Source organism: Fukomys damarensis, unplaced genomic scaffold (assembly GCF_012274545.1).
Source record: "Fukomys damarensis isolate Sample0158 unplaced genomic scaffold, DMR_v1.0_HiC HiC_scaffold_18, whole genome shotgun sequence".
Lineage (NCBI taxonomy): Eukaryota > Metazoa > Chordata > Mammalia > Rodentia > Bathyergidae > Fukomys > Fukomys damarensis.
The window spans coordinates 44,147,050-44,165,708 of NW_022900930.1; the positions used below are offsets into that span (position 1 = coordinate 44,147,050).

Sequence of the window (18,659 nt, forward strand, 5' to 3'; positions counted from 1 at the left end):
CCTCCGATTGGCTACCGCGCGCTCCCAGTGACCTCGCGCAGAAGGCCGGTCCCCCAGCGGTCCAGCTCCGCTCCGCCCGCCCGGGTAGATCGGGCCTTCCTTCCTCGTGCCTTGGCGCCTCCCTATTCCCTGAGTCGTTTCCCCGACTGCGCGCGAAAAACAAAGCCATCGGCGCCGCAACCTGCTCGCCACAGGAGTAATGACACTCGGCACTCAGCTGTTCGGGACTGCCAGAGCGCCTTCGATCGCGGAGATGAGCAGGTCAGTGCTCCGCTCCACCTCACGGGAGAGAATTGGGGTCCCCTTGAGAGGGGGGATTGCCGGCTGCCAAAGGCAGATCTATTAACCCCAAGAGAGGGACACAGCCGGGTGCTGTACCTGATCCCAGGGCGCGGACGAAAGTGGAAGAAGGGAGATCGAAGTGTCCAATCCGATGCTAAAATGAGTGCAGATGAACTCTGCTGTGGTTGTGTGAGAGACTGATCTCAGGAAACACGCTGGAGTAGAGGCAAAGGCGCTGAGGTCTGGGGGGCCTCTCTGGGAAGCAGTGATACACAGGGATAATTAGATCTCGCGTGATAAAGCCAGGGGGCTACAATGTTAATACTTCGAGAGTCAGTAAAGCTATGTGGATGCTCCTTTAGCTACACTTGTGCTACTTTTGTGTCTGTTCTGGTTTAAGGGATTTTCTGGTCTGCTGGAATCCTTGCAAAAAGGTACCTTGTGTGTCTAAGAGGAGGGAAGGGAACTAACTTAATAAGATACCAGGGACCAGACTACCCTGTGCAAACGGAAGGCCTTTGCAAAGCTGGTTTTATTCTCTCATCTTTTTTTCGACCTTTATTCCTTTAAAAATTTTTTAAAAACCTTTCTTTTGAAATAGCTATGGATTCACAGGAAGTTGCAAGAATAATATCTCAGTGTCCTCCATAATGGGACTTGTTCTTATGTAACTGTAGGACAAGATTTTTTAAAAAAGAAAAATGGATAGTTAATTGTTAGATTACAGATTTTGTTTTATTTTCGTTTAAAAACCTACATTCATCATGGTGTATGTGTGTGTGTGTGTGTGTGTGTGTGTCTGGGTAATTGCACCACAGGTGTAGATTTTTATGACCATTACAATCAAAACACACAATTATTTTGTCACCACAAAACAGTTCCCTGGTGCTGTCTCTGTGTTTGTACACCCAGACCCTTCTCTGCAGTCCTGACCCTGGTAACCCCTAGCTTGGGCCCCACCCCAATGGTTTCCTATTCAGAGAAAGTGATGTAAAAGGGACTCAGACACCATACAGTTTGTAACCTTTTGGTATTGGCTTTGTAAACTAAGCTTAGTACTTCTGAGGTCCAGTAAGACTGCTGCATATATTAATAATTCATCATTTGTTACTGCTGGATAATATTCCATTGTGTGGATCCACTGGAGTTGGTTCAGCTCTGTACTCTTTGAAGGAGCCTGGAGTTGTTCACAGGTTCTTGCTACGGTAAATAGAAGTGCTGTGAACTCGTATGAACACAAGTACTGTGGTTAGACCCAGCATCTCCCAAAAGTTCTATGTATAGAGGTTTCCAGGGTGGTGCTATTAGGAGCTGTGATGGGAGGTCCTTAAGTCATGGAGAGGGAATCACTAGAAAGTGAGAGGGGCCCTGGTGTCTCTCTCACTCTCTCTGGAGGTGAACTCTTTCTCCCACGTGTGCTTCTGTCATTTTGTGTGTCCCTCTCTGAGGTCCAAGCCAATGAGGCCAGCTGGTCTCAGACTTGGACCTCCGGAACCAGAAGCCAAAAGATACCTCCCTTTGCTTCAGAAATAGCCTGAGTTTGGTTTGTGGTTATAGGGACAGAAAGCTGACTAATAATAACAAAGTTTATTTTTCTGGGGGGTAAACGTCCAGGATAGCACCTTCTGGGTCACGCGGTAACTACATGTTTAGTGTTGTAAGAAACTGCTCAAGTGTTTTCCAGAGTGGCTGTGCCATTTTACATTTCCACAAGCAGTGTATCAGACTGTCACATTCTCCACATCCTCATCAGCGTTTGGTAGTATCATTATTTTTTAATCCCTTAATAGATGTATAGGGCTATCTTCATTGTACCTTTAATTTTTAACTTGCATTTGACAAATGGTTAATGACGTTGAGCACTTTTTCATGTGCCTATTTGCCAGGCACATCTCCTCTCTTGTGAAATATCTGTCCAAGTTTTGGGCCTATATTTTATTTAGATTTTGTTTTGTTTTATTTTACTGTTGAGTTTTGATAGTTCTTTTATAATTTTATATATGAAACTTTGTTGGCTGTGTGGTTTGCAAATATTTCCTCCACTGTGTAGTGGTGTTTTCATTCTTTTCCCAGGATCTTTCACAGCACAAAAGTTTTAAACTGGTGTGGTTCAGTTTATTAACTTTCTCTTTTACAGACTGTGATTTTGGTGTTGTGCTAAGAAATCTTTGTGTAGCCCTAGCACTGTAGATAACCTCTTCTGTTACCTTCTGAAAGTTTCCATACTTTACTCCTGAATCTGTGCTCCATTCTGAATTATCCTTGTATATGGTGTGAGGTTTGGCTTGAGGTAGGCTTCTTTTCATTCCTAAAATTTGGAGCAGGGTGGTATCTCAGATCAGTCAGGATATTGCGAATGACCTGCTAACCACTTGTGCTGTTACTTGGAAAATACAAAGTTCTACTCTTACAACAAAATAAATTCTAGATGTCTCCAAGATGTAAGACACAGACAGGCAGAAAAACATTTTAACCACATATCTCATAAAAGAAATGCTAATCAGAACCACATTGAGATTCTGCTTTTGCACCACTCACATTGGCAAATGTTAAAAAAGAATAAGGATGACATCTAACATTGGTGGGAATGTGGAGGAATCATTGTCCATAACAAATTGCAAGAAGAGTAAATCAGTTGTGTGTATTCCGATGACAACTTGACGGTATCTTTCACGGTTAAAACACCCATTTGATGCGTAGAGACTTGCCTGAGAACCTCATGAATACACAATGTACAACTTAGCAACATTCCTCAGCTTGGTCAGAGGCTAGTTGCAAAATGTGTTACAGAACGAACTCATTGTGTTAAAGTTATCTACAGCTATTTTACAAATCTAGGAGGAGATATACACACATTTTTCTACAGAGCCTCTGCTGAGTGAGATGGAGAGAGGTTGAGGGAAGAACAAGGTGAGAGTGGAATGGATCACATATCTTCATACACATTTAAAATTGTTTAACTTACAAATCTAGAGCTAGATCCATCTGGGCCCTTCTTCTCCACCATGACCTTCACAGGTCTCAGACTGGAGACCCAGCTCAGTACCTGACCTTGTCTTGTTTTGTGTTTTCTTCCCTCTGTGTTTTGCATTTGGGCTCTATGGACAGGTCCTCTCCTTTAGTAGAGTCTAAGTTCCATGAGAAGGGGCTAGTCCTCCTATTTGTGCCATTTCTAATGCCTTGCTTGGCTCTTGGCACACAGAGGGTACTTCCTGAATGTTTGCTAGCAGAACGTCCAGCTGTAGTTACTCTGAGGCATCTGGCTGGCTGGTGGAATTAGCTATGTGGGAACCACAGAGTCCCAAGGCAAGTCATAGAGGGAAGCAAGTCACCCTTGTCCCTTGCTGCATTTATGCAATTTAAATTAGTTGAAAATGACCAAGGACAACCAGAAAGATATGAAGGGGCTACAGTAGGGAGAATAATGGCCCCCAAGGTGTCCCCTTCTGATCCTAGAATCTATGGATAATGCATTGTAGATGGCAAAGGTTGCAGATGTTATTTTGAATTGTCCAGAAGTAGTCACAAGGCAAATGTGCAGGAGAGCCAGAGCGAGAGAGGTGTAGCAACTGGACAATTTTAGAAAGAGAGGACATGAGAAAGTCTCATCTGGCTGGACCTGGCTTGGCGGCTGAGGAGGGGCTATGAACCAAGGACTACAGGCAGCATCTAGAAGCAGGGAAAGAAAAAAAGCAATCTTCTCCCTGGGCTCCAGGAGGAGCACAGCCCCACCAGTGTCTCCATATTAGCCCAGTGAATTCCTGTGTGGATTTCTGACCTCCGTCACAATAGGGCAATGAATCTGTGTTGGTTTAAACAACAACTGACTAATTCTGGGTAATCCATCACTGCAGCAAAAAAAAAAATGAAAAAGGAGACATGAGGATCACAAACTCAAAGGTAGCCTGGGCAATTCACCAAGACCCTGTCTCAAAATGAAAAATTAATAAGACTGGGCATGTAGCTCAGTGGTGGATTCCCCGAACTGGGGGGTGGGGAAGAGCAGCAGAAGTGATGAGATAGAGCTCACCAGCTCTGGCTTCGTTGTGCAAATATGAACTTTTAAAAAATGGGACTCGTGGCCCCATTCCTTCGTTAAAGGGGTTCTCTTTGTATATTTTCTTCTAGACTTCAGCTGCATTCAGTTGTGAAATTTGTATAATTTTATATCTTTTTCTTCCTCCCCACTTCATATTATACATGAGCATTTATAATTTATAATTTACAATATCTCCCTCTATTACAGATTTAGAAACCATGGAAGTCCAAAGACAATTTAGAACTAGAAGCGACTTCAGGATCATCAAATATGAGATCTCTTGCTTTTCTAGGATGGAACCTAGGAAAACTCTGTCTAGACCATAAACCTGTAACTGGAAGCTGAGTGAGGTGGGCAGCTGAACAGACTTGGGACTGGAGAATCTGAATCATTTCGGCGGGCTTTGGCCTATTGGCACTGTTATTATTTAGGTTGAAATCGAATGTGGTCATAGGTGGGGCTTTTGGAAGGTGATTGTGTCATGGGACTTCTATGCTCATCCGTGGATTCGTCCATAGATGGGTTCATAACCGAATGTGCCACTAGGAGGGGTCCTGGTTGAAAGAGGTGTGGGGAATAACTGGGAAGGATGTATTCTTGTCCCCGCATCCTACTCCTCTCTCCCTCTTTCACCCCACCCTCTCTTTCCCTTTCTCTGTCCCCCACTCCTGGCCACCATGAGATGGTTGAGCTACTTTCCTCCACATGGCCTCCCATCGCACCTTTTGTGCCTCAGACCCAGCTGACCATGCATGCACTGAACCCTCTGAAAATGTTAGTCAAAATAAACCTATCCTTTTTATATCACAGGTGTCAGGCATTCCGTCCTAGTGAAGGGAAAGTGGATAACACAGGCACGATCCCCACTTGTGCAGGGCCTGGTTCTAGGGTGATTTGGGGAAGGGGACTGTTGGCTTAGAGTATGTAAGTTGAAGAAAGGAGATGTTTAGGATTGATTGGTTTGCTCTCTCTAGAAAAGGGCGATTTTTCCTTAACACTGTAAAACACCAAGATGTCAAACCATCATGAAATACAGAAAATAAAAAGCAGGGTGAATGCAGAATGCTTCATTAGCATACATCGCTTTCGCAGCTCGAATATTTTCTTATAAATATATTTCAAGGTCTCTCGGGGAGAGATAACTATACCAAGTTCATGCCTTGGTGTCACAGAGGGAGAACATTTGCATTGTGTTCTCGGAGGTGCAGTGATACTGGAGTTCAGACTTGTTTCTTCATTATCTTTTGGGGCTGGAAAAGAACATTAAAATTCAAGGTCTGCACCTTACTAGAAAGCATCCTGCCCATGTTCCCATCCTTGTGTCCTTCCTCCAGAGAAGCCAAAGTCTTTGTAGTCTACTTGGAGAAAGGAACCATTTGGAAGGAGCTTCAGGATGTGCCTTGGAACCCAGGATGGGGGTGGAGGGTGGGCATGGGGCTCCTGTTCCTGCAGGTAGCAGTGGCCGACTGTGTGCTGCCCATGCAACCTCCAGCAAGCAGGCTCATCTTCCTGGGAGCCTCAGTTGCCTTCTGCAAAATGGGTGCAATGACAACATCACCCTTGAGTATTATTAGAGGAAACATAAGGTCACTCACATTGAAGCACGCTGTACCTTGGAATACAGAGATGGGTCAGTTCTAGTTCTGAGTTCTAGTCCTTACTGCACAATAAATCAAACTGGCCTTCCACAAGGACACCCTGCAAAGAGGCAAAACAAGTAGAACCCTAGATCCAGGAGTACCTGATACAACTGGGTAGAGGAGCTGTCGGGAGTAGCCTGAGTGGATGAACTTGCCTCAGATCCCATCCCATGCTGCCTCACTGTCTTAGTCACATTCTCATTGCTGAGACACAAAACCTGGCACCCACAACTGAAAGGAGGGTTATTTTCGCTCCATCCAGATCCAAAGGAGAGATCATGGTGAGGGGGCGTGGTGGAGGAGAGCTGTTCATGGCATGGTGGACAAGAAGCACAGAGCAAGAAGGGAGGAAGCAGGGAGGGAGATGCACCTACCCAAGCCACACCCCGGTGACCCCACCTTCAGATGGACCCTGCCTCCCAACAGCCACCCAGCCTGCACAGAGCAGTACCTTCCAAACAAACTAGGCTTGGGCACCACTTTAGATGTAAACCAGAGCACTCACTGTACTGTCATTTTCTCACAGTTCTGGAGGCTGGAAAGGCCAAGATTAAGGTGCTGGAAGGTTTGGTATCTGTGGAGGGCTGCTGTCCATTCCAAGATGGCACCCTGTGCTGGGTCCTGTTGTGTCTCCACTGCTGCTTTTCCTGGAAAGGGGAGAGAAGACTGACATCTGTTGAATGCTCCCTCTGGATGTGATGTGTGGCTATGGCTCACTGGAGATTTAATCCACACTGCCGCCCAGCCTGGTGGAGGGAGTTACTCTTACAGACACAGAGCCCGAGTCTTGGTGACAGCAGGCCGTGTGTCCAGTTCTCACAGCTGGCCAAGGCTTTCCCCACTGCACCATGGACGAGGCCCACAGTAGCGGGAAATGGCTTTGAATACAAGTCAGGCTCATTCTGCTGTTTCGGTTGACACCGGGGAGAGAATATGTGCTCCAGTTTCATACAGTGTGGAAGTCGGACCAAACTGTCCCCTAGGACATATCTCCTAGGATTGCAGCTGGTTCCTGCTGCTTTCCCAGACTTTCTTGCTCACCCTAGCCCCACATATGCATGGTAGCGGAGTTATCAGAAGCAGAGAGGGACAAGGGGTTGAATGAAGCCACACTACAAGGTTAGCCCAGCTCACAGGCAGCTACCTCCTGGAGTGATTCGAGGGTGCTGCCTCCTCACTGATCAGACTCCTGGCCTGAGTACTTCCATGTGGCATTGCAGTTAAGATGCTTGTCGTGGATTAATGTGACAATGCTATGTGAGTTCGGTGACAATTTCCCTCAGCCATTTACAGACTGGCATGAATTGGTACAGCCTTTATTTTGCAGCTGGTGTTTGGCTGAAGGCAGTGTCTTAGCCCATCTTCTGCTGCTATAACAACTGGGGACCCTAATTACAAGACACTGGAGTTTATTTGACTTTCAGTTCTAGAAGCTGCACAGTTTGGCTGGGGAGCTTCATCTGCTATCCATGGCCTTCTTGCTTACTTCTAGTGGGGCAGACAGCATCGCAGACACAGAAAAATACAGAAATGAGGCTGATCCTTTTATCAGGAACCCATGTCTTCTGCAACAACAGCATCAATCCATTCATGACCCTCAGGCCTAGGCAGAGCCCTGATAACACAGTGTCCTTTTCAGGTGCCCCCTCTTAGTGCTGCCAAGTCAGTGCCAATGTAAGATGTGGAGGAGACGTTCCAGGCACAGCACCTGGGCAGAGGAGGTGAGGGCAGGGGACAGGGCTGTGCTCCAGCAGCCCTTCTGAGACTGAGGATCCTGCCAATCGTGCATTCTGCTGCAGGAGTTTCATCGGTCCGTGTCTCACTGCTGCCAAGTGGTGCCAGTGCTACTAGTTTAAGGAGCCAAGGGCACTGGGCAGCTCTGTGGAGCAGAGAGGAGATGTGCATGGAGGAGGCTGTGGCACACTCAAGCGCTGGCCCTGCTTTCTCTTTTGGGGTCTCCAGATCTTCTCGGGCCCTTTATCTTGCTCAGAACCCACTGGTGCTCCACACCCCCCACCTGACAGAGGATCTCGCTCTCTCCATCCCGAGACCTGTTGAGTGACTCCTGAGCTGTGGCTCTGCTCTCCCGGGGGAAGGCAAGTGTCACAGCGGAGGTGGAGTTCCACCTCGCCACGCCCCTCCTCCATGCTGATTCTCCACAGAAAGCCACCAGGGAAGATTTATTGGGCAATAGGAACCCAAGAGTATTTTGCTAACGGTGCCCCTGGTCACCCTCCCTTAGCCCCTCCACAGCTGCCTGGCTGCATCTGCAGAAGTGTCCCTGCCCTCTAACTGGGTGGCCATGGGCCTTCCGTGCCTGGTCTGCTCAACAGCTTAACAGAGGCCTCACCCTGGGGAGGACACATTGGGGATGTTTGTCTAGGGGAGGGGCTCTGACCTTCCCCTCTGTGCTGGCAATTTGAGACCTGCCTTCTGCCACTTCCTCTGGCTCTCCATGTCCCCCTCCCTGAAACCAAGCAGGTTGTCACAGCCTCATGGTGCCCTGACACAGTGGCACCAGGTGGACGACCACCAGAGAAGGCAGCAGAGCTGATTTCTAGGCAGGAGGAGGACGCAGACCCCTGGGGGAGAGTTGTAGGGGTGCTGGGATGCTGTGTAGCTCTCCCATGCTTTCTCCTGACCCTGGAACTAGATAGGACCCAGGACCTAGACAGGCTGTCCCAAAAGAAAACTGCTTTCCTCCTGGACTGCTGGCCAGGGCTCCTGGGACAGGCACTTTCCTGAAGGTCACTTTAGAGAGCACAGCCTCTGCCCCACCAGGCAGGGAGGGGCTGCTCAGCCAGGAGGTCTCATGTGGCCAGAGGCGCACTGGGGCCTAGAGCTCCTCATTTCTGAGAGGCAGGCCAGGTCCCCTGGTGTTTGCACAGCGCCTAAGGGAAGTGGCCACCCAGGTGCAGGGAAAAGATGGAGGGAAGATCTTCAAGACCACCCTGCCAGCGCCCTGATGCTGAGACATTCTGGGCTCCCACAGAGCCTTGCATTGCATCAGTGCATTTGCCCAGGTGCCCGTTGCTCTGAGGGACCTGGGAGAGGAAAGATGGGAGATGGAGGAAGAACAGGAAGGTGTGGACACAGCATAGTGGAGAGAAGGGGCTGTCCAGAGACAGGAAGTAACTGGGGACTCCAGTTGACGAGCTCCACTTAAGGTCCCCAAGAGACTTGGCTGATGTGGTGGGTCCAGCACATCCCTGTCTCTGTTGAGCAGGGTCAGAAGTGGTTTTGGAGTTGGGAGACAGCTGGGACGGGCAAGCCCAGAGCAGAGGGAAGGCGCAGGCCACGTGAGGCAGCTGGTCCCAGCAGACGGGCTTACTGCCCCCCGCCCCCTATAGGGACTCAGCAACAGGGCAAGAGTCAGGGCCACTCTACATCCAGGTGACAGGGGTGCAGGAGGTCTGCAGTGGGACCCTCTGAGTAGTAACATCCAGCCACCCAGAAGCCCTCTGCCTGGCACTGAAACTATAGTAATGAATGCTCAGCAGTACTTTGATTGTGCTGTTCAAAGCCGTGTGCTTCTGTGAACTTGATCTCACAACAGCTGCATGCCTGATGCTATTATACCCCCAGTCTACAGACAAGGAGACCGGCAGGAGTTCACTGCTTTTCCTGTGGCAGCTCAGACAGTAAGCAGCAAAGCCAGGATGCACACCGTCTGGCCCTGGCTCTAGTCATGTTTGGAATCATCCCTGGCCACAGGCTCCTGGGGGAGGAGCTGAGTAAGAATTGCCCCTAGATTTGCACTGTGACTTAAAGTGGGATCCATAGCTCATGCTTCTGCCCTCAAGGAGCAAAGGAAACAAGACAGATGTGGAAGAGCAGCCTTTGTCCCTGGGTTGCTGAGAGCAGGCATGCAGGCCCCAGAAGGGTGCATATGTGAGCCCTGACACTGTACCGAAACTCAGCTGCCCAGCACAGTGGTGCATACACAGGGCATTTCCTCTGGGACTGAAGCTACCAGGCTGCCTCCTCTGCTCCTGTTCTCCGTTTGTGCCTCCAAGATGACAATGTGAACCTCAGAGACAGGAGGAACTGATGCAAAGTACTGTCTGTCCCTGGGCACTCATCTGAAGGCTGCTTCCTTCAAAACGTGTGCACTGTTGGGCACATGGAGGCCCTCGCCTTCCCTTAGGAAGAGGGGACTGAACACGCAAAATGGCAGGCCCCTGTCCCCTTCCTTGCTGTGCCCCTCCTGTAAGGCACTATTGAGGCTGTGCATTGGAAGCTTATAAGTGAGGAAATCAGCGTAACCCTGGAGAAGGAGGTGTTCAGCAGCTGAGGCTGACTTTCCAAAAGTGCTTTGTGTCAGTTAGGGTTCACTAGAGAAACAGTTTGTGCATTTATATGTGTTGAATCTTAGCAGTATCTATATATATCACAAGTAAAGGGATTACAGGGTAGGCTTACAGTGGCCACTGCAGAGTCAATGTGAAGCAATACAAAGGGCCAGCTGTGTGCTTGAGGGCTGAAGGATCCAATCCAGTGTGGAAGGCCTGTGGCTCACTGCAGGGTCCCGCGAGAGTCCCTGTCAGGAAGCTGATGTCCAAGGTGATGGTGAAGACTGGAGCTCATCCGAAGAAGCAAAACCAATTGCTCTTCTTTCCCTTTTCATTCCATCCAGGCTACCAGCCTATTGGTTGGTGCCATCTACATCCAGGGTGGCCTTCCCTCTTTGGTCAGTTCATCATGCAGGCCTCTGCTAAACCAATTCGAGAGGTGTTTCTTGTTTAGGTTGACACCATGACCAACTCTCACACGCTCTTCTTTATCTCCCAGTATGTTCCCTACACATGTGGTGAAAGGGAGTTGACTCAGTGTGTTGGCCCGCAGGTGGTAGGGGTTGGTGTCATTTCCTCTCTGGGTTTGGAGGTACAGTGCATGGCTTCAAACTGCTTCTAGCTGTGTCTGGCTATGAGTTCAGTCCACTTGAGATACTGATGTTGACCAGGAAGAGAGGTGGAGAAGGTAGAGGAGGAGTCACTGAGTGGCTTGAGTCCTGGATTCAGCCTCCCTAAGCCCAGCTCTGTCTTAATCTTGCTGTTGAGCTGTGAGCCAATAGGTTGTCTTGAATTTCTGTTGATGCCTCTGTGAATTAGTCTTTGTCACTTACAACCCAAAGCTGGTTTAACCCATTCCATTTTACCCGGGATGAAGACTGGAGAGACAAAGTACCTGTCATCCTGCACCTGGCCTCACCTGCCGTTGCACAGCTGGCCAGGAGCAGAGCCAAGCAGAGTCCAGGAGGCCCAATGACTCAGGGACAGCTGAGGACTCTGCTCTGAGTTGGGAGCAGTTTGCCAATCAGATGGGTCATTTTCCTTTCAGGGCATCTGAGCCTGGGGAGGAGGAGAGCCACAGGTAGGTCTATAGCAGAATTTACTTTACAAACCTTTCAGGGTTTGTTTCTAAAAACAGGGGATTTTTTCATACAAGGTCATTCCCGCACCTGTAAACAAGATTGTTTTCTGACTGATGTACAAGCTGAATGATCTTGGGTAAGTCCCTTGGTGCCCTACTTTCTCAAGTGGCAATTGAATGAGCCAGGGTTTGGTTTGGAGACTATTTGTGTACTGTGAAGGACACCGCTGATCACAGCTCCCTCATCCTCTCATTGAAATCATTGCCAGCAACAGCTGTGTCCATGCAACCCTGATTTACTGAACCTCCATCTTCTGCTATGCCCAGGCCTCAATATCCAGACAGGGAGGCAAGGGGCTGGGCCTGGAAATAAACCTGAAGCTCTGCTCAGAACGCAAGGCAGAGGCTTTGGGGGAGTCCCTGGGAATGTGGGGATTCCCTTTCCCACAGGGGAACCTGGAGGCAATGGTGTCCCCTGGTGGGCAGTTTAAATTCTGCAGTCAGTGTCAGTTTCTAGCACAAAAGCTCTTGGCCTTTGCAGGCATCTCTTTGTAATGAATTTAAAGGACTGATCTGATTGCAGGTGTCCTGGCTGGGGATCTGAGTTCGACTGGCACTTTGAGATCTCATCCACCTCATGCAGCTGAAGGTGCTCTAGACTAGACCCTTTCCCTCCTGATTTACTCTCTCTTGAGGCTGGGATGGAATAGCAGCATCAGAAAAATCCAAACCACCCATGGATCAGAAAGCAGGGGCTGGTGCTGAACCATTCGCAAACAGCTATTATGTTTAGGTCATTAAATGACAGCACGGAGCAGCACCTTGTGATGATTATAAAAAAGGCGAGGGAATATAGTGGAAAGCGAATGGATGTCAGAGGCCCCTCTTCTACCTCTACACTTAGTAGTGTATATTTCGAATGTTTTTTAATCACCCCAAGCCTCTGTATCCTCACGTGGGGGTTATGTCACTCACCCAAGCCTTCAGTTTCCGTGCACCTTGTGCTCTGTGTCCTTCTCTGCAACCCTCTACGTGAACTCCCTGTCCTCCCCTCCACCCACCCAAATTCTAGTTCCCCTTCCCAGGGGCTTGTTTGAACCTCTTTCCTTAAGTGGTGCTCTCCTGGATCGCTTTGGCTGCATTACTTTCTCTTGTGAACATTCACTGTGCTCTCCCCCATGGATCTTCTCATTACTTGCTTTCATTAATTGAGACCCATGTTTAGTCACTGTAACACAGGCCAAAATAACAGTGGCTTCAGGAAGACAAAAGATACATTTTTTCTAAGTCTTGGAATGTAAGCACAGGTAAACTCATATGATGATTTCATAGTGTTAGAAAGAAGTTTCTTCCTATCTTGTTGATCTGTTGTCATCTAGGATAATTACTACTGCTCTCACCCTCTATATTCCCCATGAGCAGGAAGAAAAGAAGGGAGGTGGAAGGAAAGTTCCTTCCCTCGAAGGCTATATGCTTGAAGGTACACTCGTTATTTCTTTTACATCCCTTTAGCCAGAACTTCTTTACTTGACCATGAGGGTGAAGGAGTGGGTTTTAGATAATAGCTAAACTTCTCTCTCTGTTGCTTGTGTCCCCCAGTATAAGCAAGGAGTGATTTACTGCAGTCATAAAAAGTTGTTCCCTGGGCCTATGCCTCATGTGCCTTTTCTCTCCTGACCTGTTATAATCGTGAAGACAGGAGCTCGGCTTCACGCATTCGTGTCTCTGTCACTTGCCTCCTCAGTGCAGGAGTGCAGGGAAGAGCCTTCACTCCTGGCAGTAGGTCCTTCCTGGTGTTTTTCAAAGAGATTGTTCTTATGTCCCCCCACGATGCTCAGCTGAATATTTCCTGGCCCTTGCTAATTAAAGTTCAGCTGACCTACAGGAGAGAGGCTGGTGGGACTTTCTTTCTCTCCATGGTCCTGGCCCTGGCTGACAGAAATTCCTAAGGGTCTCTATGACTGGAGCTCAGAGCCAGATCCCTATTCTCACAGAGAAAGGATTTCTTCTAGAGAATTCTGACTGCCAAGGTCAGAGCCTGAGTCTTAGGTGCAGAACTTGTGGGGCCGTGGAGGAAGCCAATGGCAGCTACTCATGCTTTGATCACATGACCAAATGGCATAGGGTATGAAGCCCCTAGCCAGACCAGCACAGTGTGGCCTGGAAATATGCTGACCAGACATGGGCTCATTGTTTAAAGAACAAGCAATACGACGGTCAGTACATTGTGATGGGAAATCCAAGTTGCTGCAGGAGCATGCACCAGGGAGCCCAACCCAATCTGGGCTTTAGGACAGGACTCCCATAGGGAATGTCTATGGCTCTGTGAAGGGCTCCAGACAGAAAGACTGAAGAAGCCAGGAGTCATAACAGGCCAGGTGCCCCTTGGGCCCCTCACATTGTCACTTAGGATTCCCATTTCCTGGGCCCACAAGTTTCAGGCTATTAGTCTGGGCTGGTGACAGAGGAAGCAGGAATCACTGAGGCATGGATGGGAGGAAGACAGGTTTGACAGAGACTGGTTTTGAGACCTTTCCCTTGGGTACCGTGGTAGAAAGCACACCAAGGTTTGCGGTGGGGCTGCAGGGCATATCTTTGCTTTTCTTAGGATGGAATCTGGACTCTGTCACTAGGATCACTTCTTTCTCTTGGGCTGAAGTGGGAGGGGGGTGTGCTGGAGGAGTGTAAACAAAGTCAGCGGAAGGCAGATTGTTTCCCACGAAGCTCTGTCCTGGCTGGGGGAGAGGGGGCGGGCTGCTGAGGAGAAAGAGCTCAGGGACTGAATGCTCTGCTCTCAAGAGCTGGCCCAAGGGATGGATGAGCCAGAGTCCCTGGAGACTCAAAGTAGCAGAAAATGTGGACAAATCAGGAAGGGAGAAATGCAGAAGCCAGTCTTCAGTATGCTTTGCCCATCATCTCAGGTACTTGAGATGCAGTTATATCTATTCTGCCCCCTGCCACCTTCTCTGGCATCTTGCTCCATATGTATCTGCTCCTGATTGTTTTTAGCATGCTCACTATACAGCTGAGCTACACTAATTCCGCTCATACACTTCATCTCCAGACTACTACATACAGGGCTCACACCTCATTTTATTCTTATGGATTCAGAGTAGTACTCATGGCAAGGCAAATCCAAGAATGAAATCATACAATAGTTACAAGAGTATGCTGATGCAGGCTGCTATTTGTTACATAAATAGAAGTAAATCAGAATATGGGTCCTAGTTCAGCAATTCCTAACAGCAAGAAAGCCCAGGACAAAGTCCAGCTGTATGATACTGCTGTTCCTGGGAGAAAGACGCTGCTAGCAAGAGTGTTTCTTCCAATCTCTAGCTGGAAACTGCCTATATTTTCTTTCTTTCTTTCTTTTTTGGTACCAGGGATTGAACTTGGGACCTTGCACTTGTGAGGCAGGCAGTGGACCCACTGAGCCAAATCCCTGGCCCATATATTTTCAATTACTACAAACTTTGAAGTATATGTATTTAATGTAATATAACACAGCAATAGAAATGAGCAAACTATTAAAGCTACCCATGACAGCACGGATAAATCCCCCAGACATCAGGTTGAATAAAAAATGCAAGTCACCAAAGTGTACCTGCAGGATTATTCCACTTATGTAACATTTTAAAACAGGCAAAATTAAATAATTTTGTTCATGTGAGTCAATCAATAAGGAAAAGCCTGGAGATTCTTACTGAAGAAGTCAGAAGAGCTGGTACTCACTTTGGGAAAAGAACAGGAGAAGCAGTTTGCATTGTAGGAGAGGTGTGTGGAGGAAGGCATTTGGGGAGCGGGCACCAATGTTTCTTGCCTTGAATGAGAATTCTATCTGTGTTTACAGGTATTGTTTAACCTATACACCCACATTGTATGTAGTCTTCTGCACGCTTGATCTATCTCCCAATTGCAAAAGTTAAAGGCATATGAAATGAACAGGGAGGCACTCAAAATTATAACGAAGGTCACAGAGACCCAGCTCCTCAATTTTACAGATGTGGAAAGAAGCCCAGAGAGGTTAGGAGGCTGGTTCAAGGTCACCTGGGACCAGAAAAAGACAATTCCCAGCCCATTACCACCATCTCTCTATGGAGGCCTGTTCTTCAGGAAGAGGCAAGAGGAACACAGCTTTTAAACCAGAGACGTGAGAAGGGGCCACTTAGCAAGCTGACATAATGAAGAACTGGTAAAATGCTGAGCATTCTAAATACTTTTCAAATGGCTTTTATAAAAGATTTCAATATACCCCACCAAATCCTGATGATAATGGTAATAATGATTACTACATACAAAACAAGTGCTGAAAATCTCTGGTAACTCTGCTCCACGTGACTTGCAGATGGTATCAGAAGGAGCTGGCTTGAGGGGGGCCAGGGAGAGGGACAGGGAGCCAGGAAGTCTGCAGATTTATTGACTTATCCACCTGGCCTAGGTGAGACCCTAGCCCTGGGACAGTCAGGAAAGGAACCTCTGCTATCTCTCTGAGAGCTTTTTTGTTTTGTTTAGAGGTCAATTACTTCCCATTTGGGGAACTTGTGAACATTAAGAGGTGACCAGAGTGACGGGGCCGAACGATGCAGATAAGAGGCTGATTGCTTACAGAGCGGCTCCCTGGTAAAAGCCCTGCTGAGGATAAGCAGTCATCGGTAAGAGACACACACACAAAGGGGCAGCTTTTGGTGGGGAGGAGAGATTGCAGAGACAGAAGACTGGCAGCTGGGGGTGGGTGTGATGGGGTGGGAGGATGGCATTAAAATTTCCTGCCAGGCAGAGTGAGGAGACAGAGGAGAGTTTTCCTTCGCTTCCCTTTCCTTTAGGAAAGAAGTCTTTGGTGTCTTATGATGCTCAGACTTCTTTGCTAGGGAAATAAAAAGCCATGTGGGTTGCACACGGACCAGGGTTTTTTTATTATAGTCGTTTTTACTTTTAAATGCCATCCATATGTGCATGCTACAGCAACCGTGCAGAGAGCGTAACAAAGATGTGGGTCTCACTGTGGTCCGCGGCAGCTGGGTCTTCATGCTGTCTTGTGAGAGGTGCATCCCTCAAGCCTGGCTATGCCATTGGCACCTTGTCCATTAGAGAGAGGGGTGGGGGGACATAGGTGCGTGTCAGTAGACTAACTCAAGGGTTTTGGGTGTAGAATAAGCAAGCCCCGCGCCCCATTCATTCACTAAGTGCCGCTTTAAATAAATTCTCAGATGCTAGCCTTGATTTGTGTATCAAAGCACTCAATACAGCTCTGCCTTTGGCTCTTGACCCCGGTACTACTGGTCTCCATTCCAAAGTCCTAGACCTGTCCTGGAACCTGCCCTAGTTCCCACACTAACCACCTCCTCTGGGCAGCTTCCTTAAGCAGCCAGCGTGGATTTTCTTTCTCTAGAGCCAGCTTATTGTCAGACCTACTGGACAGGCAGCATGTACCACCTTGTGTTTTTAGATGCCCTTCTCATGGTCTTTGCCATTCCAATTAGATCATAAATGCCTTAAGGGCCAGGGCAGTGGCCGGAATTGAGTTTCTGTTTCCCTTCCAGGAATGCGCACATGGAGCCTCCCTCCCATGTCCCCTTCTCTCGGAGTCTTACACAGTACTTTCTTCTGGTGCTTTTTTCCCATGCGAGACACAAAAGTGTGGACCCCTAGGGAACACTTCCCATCCTATGTCCTAAATCCCGGTAGAAGCAAAATTTTAAAAATTGAGGAAAAGTACCCTCAAAGAGTGACTAGGGCATTCACCCTAACTCAGGAAATTTAAAAGGATTAACATATATTATTTTGGAAACTGATCTCAGAAAAATGTAATACAATTACGTAGGTAGCAACTGACAGGCGATATTGCATTTAACACTGTATGACAATTTTCACACAAAGGAGATTTTAATTAAGCTCTGTCTCTGCTTAGTTTAATTGAATTTGAAATATATTTACTCCACTTTTAAAATCCTGGGGCACAACTAAAACATACTGTGATGTATTTCTAAATACACTTTTATTAGCAGTGGAAATAGGGAAATAAAAGGAAGAAGTGATGAAAAAAAAAAGCAGACATGTAATGAAACAGTAAGAAAATATAACAATTATTGTTTCTCTTAGATTAAGCATATAAACTTTAAGGGGTGGTCAGGTAGCATTCTATAGAATCAAGCACTGTTTCCCACTTCAGTAAAAATAATCGGGGTATATTCAGAAGAGAGCAAAAGCGGATGCAGTATATTTTAATTAAACACGAAACTTTATTAAATAAGAGTTTAACCTTTGTTAAGTCAAGAAGGATAAAGAACCAGAGTTTTCAGGGTCTAAAAATGGAATCCAACAGGGGAGGGGGCGCTAGATTTTCCTATTAAGTTTGTCCTTCAAAGAACAATTTCCGATTGGGTCCCGTGCCCATTAGTATACTGAATTTGTCTTCTGTCTTCAGTTTGGGTGACCTCAGGATACTGGAGCAGGTATGTCAAATTTTCATAACTTCAGGGAGCTGAAAAGTTAGGTTCTCTCTAGGATTTACAGCCATGTCCGGATCTTCTTTCCTGACGCAGTATTTAGAAAGCAACCACGTTCGAAAAGAAAACCTACGGAGAGGGAAAGGGGAGCTGCCGGGAGAGACGAAGTCAGGCACCTCACCTCCTCCCCGGCCGGATCACTTTTCTCTCCCTCGAGCTTCTGCTTCAATTCCATGTTATCCGGAGCCGACGGCCTACCCTGATGAGAACACACCAAGGTGATGCGGTCTTCTCACTCCGGGTGATGCTGGATTAGGCGACAGAGATGCAGGTTTACAGGGGGGAACCGCAGTGGAGACGCTACTTCCCGAGCAAGAGCACGGCCGGAAGCGCGCTCTGGCCGGGGTCACCAGGTCCCGTAGCGCGGCGGCGACCGCGAGAGGTTCCGCTCGCAGCAGAGCGTGGCTCGAAGCCTAGGCTCCCCCACCTCTCTGGAGCGTCCTACTCCCTGCACTTCGTCCCCTTGTCACTCCTATCCCGCCCCCTCAACAAGTTCCTGTGCTGGGAGGATGGAGGTCCCCTACCCCTCATCTCCCAGTGCACGGGCTGCCCGTGCAATCAGAGCCACTCCGGAACTCATTCTCAAACCCGGGGTTGAGCCCCGGAAAGTCACCAGCCTCACAGCTGCTACGACACCCGCGACTTCAGCCACCGCGTTAAGTCGCAAGGGAGGAACATCCTCAGCGCCTGCGGGGGGTGGCTGGTCTGGGGCAGTCCCAGTCCCAGAAAGCGCAGGGGAGGGAGGGGACCGAGCACCCGGCCCAGTCGACAGCGCGGACCTCACCAGGCCCGGACGCCCTGCAGCGTGGCGGCCAGAGG

At 48.2% G+C, this 18,659-nt stretch overlaps 1 long non-coding RNA gene across 1 annotated transcript; it reads left to right on the plus strand.

Annotated features, from left to right (window-relative positions):
• Window positions 1–133: 133 nt before the first annotated feature.
• On the plus strand, window positions 134–18,506 carry LOC104862099. Its single transcript, XR_780190.2, has 3 exons — window positions 134–261; window positions 15,847–15,986; window positions 17,877–18,506. It is a non-coding gene; the product is annotated as an uncharacterized LOC104862099 (long non-coding RNA).
• The last annotated feature ends 153 nt before the right edge of the window (window positions 18,507–18,659 follow it).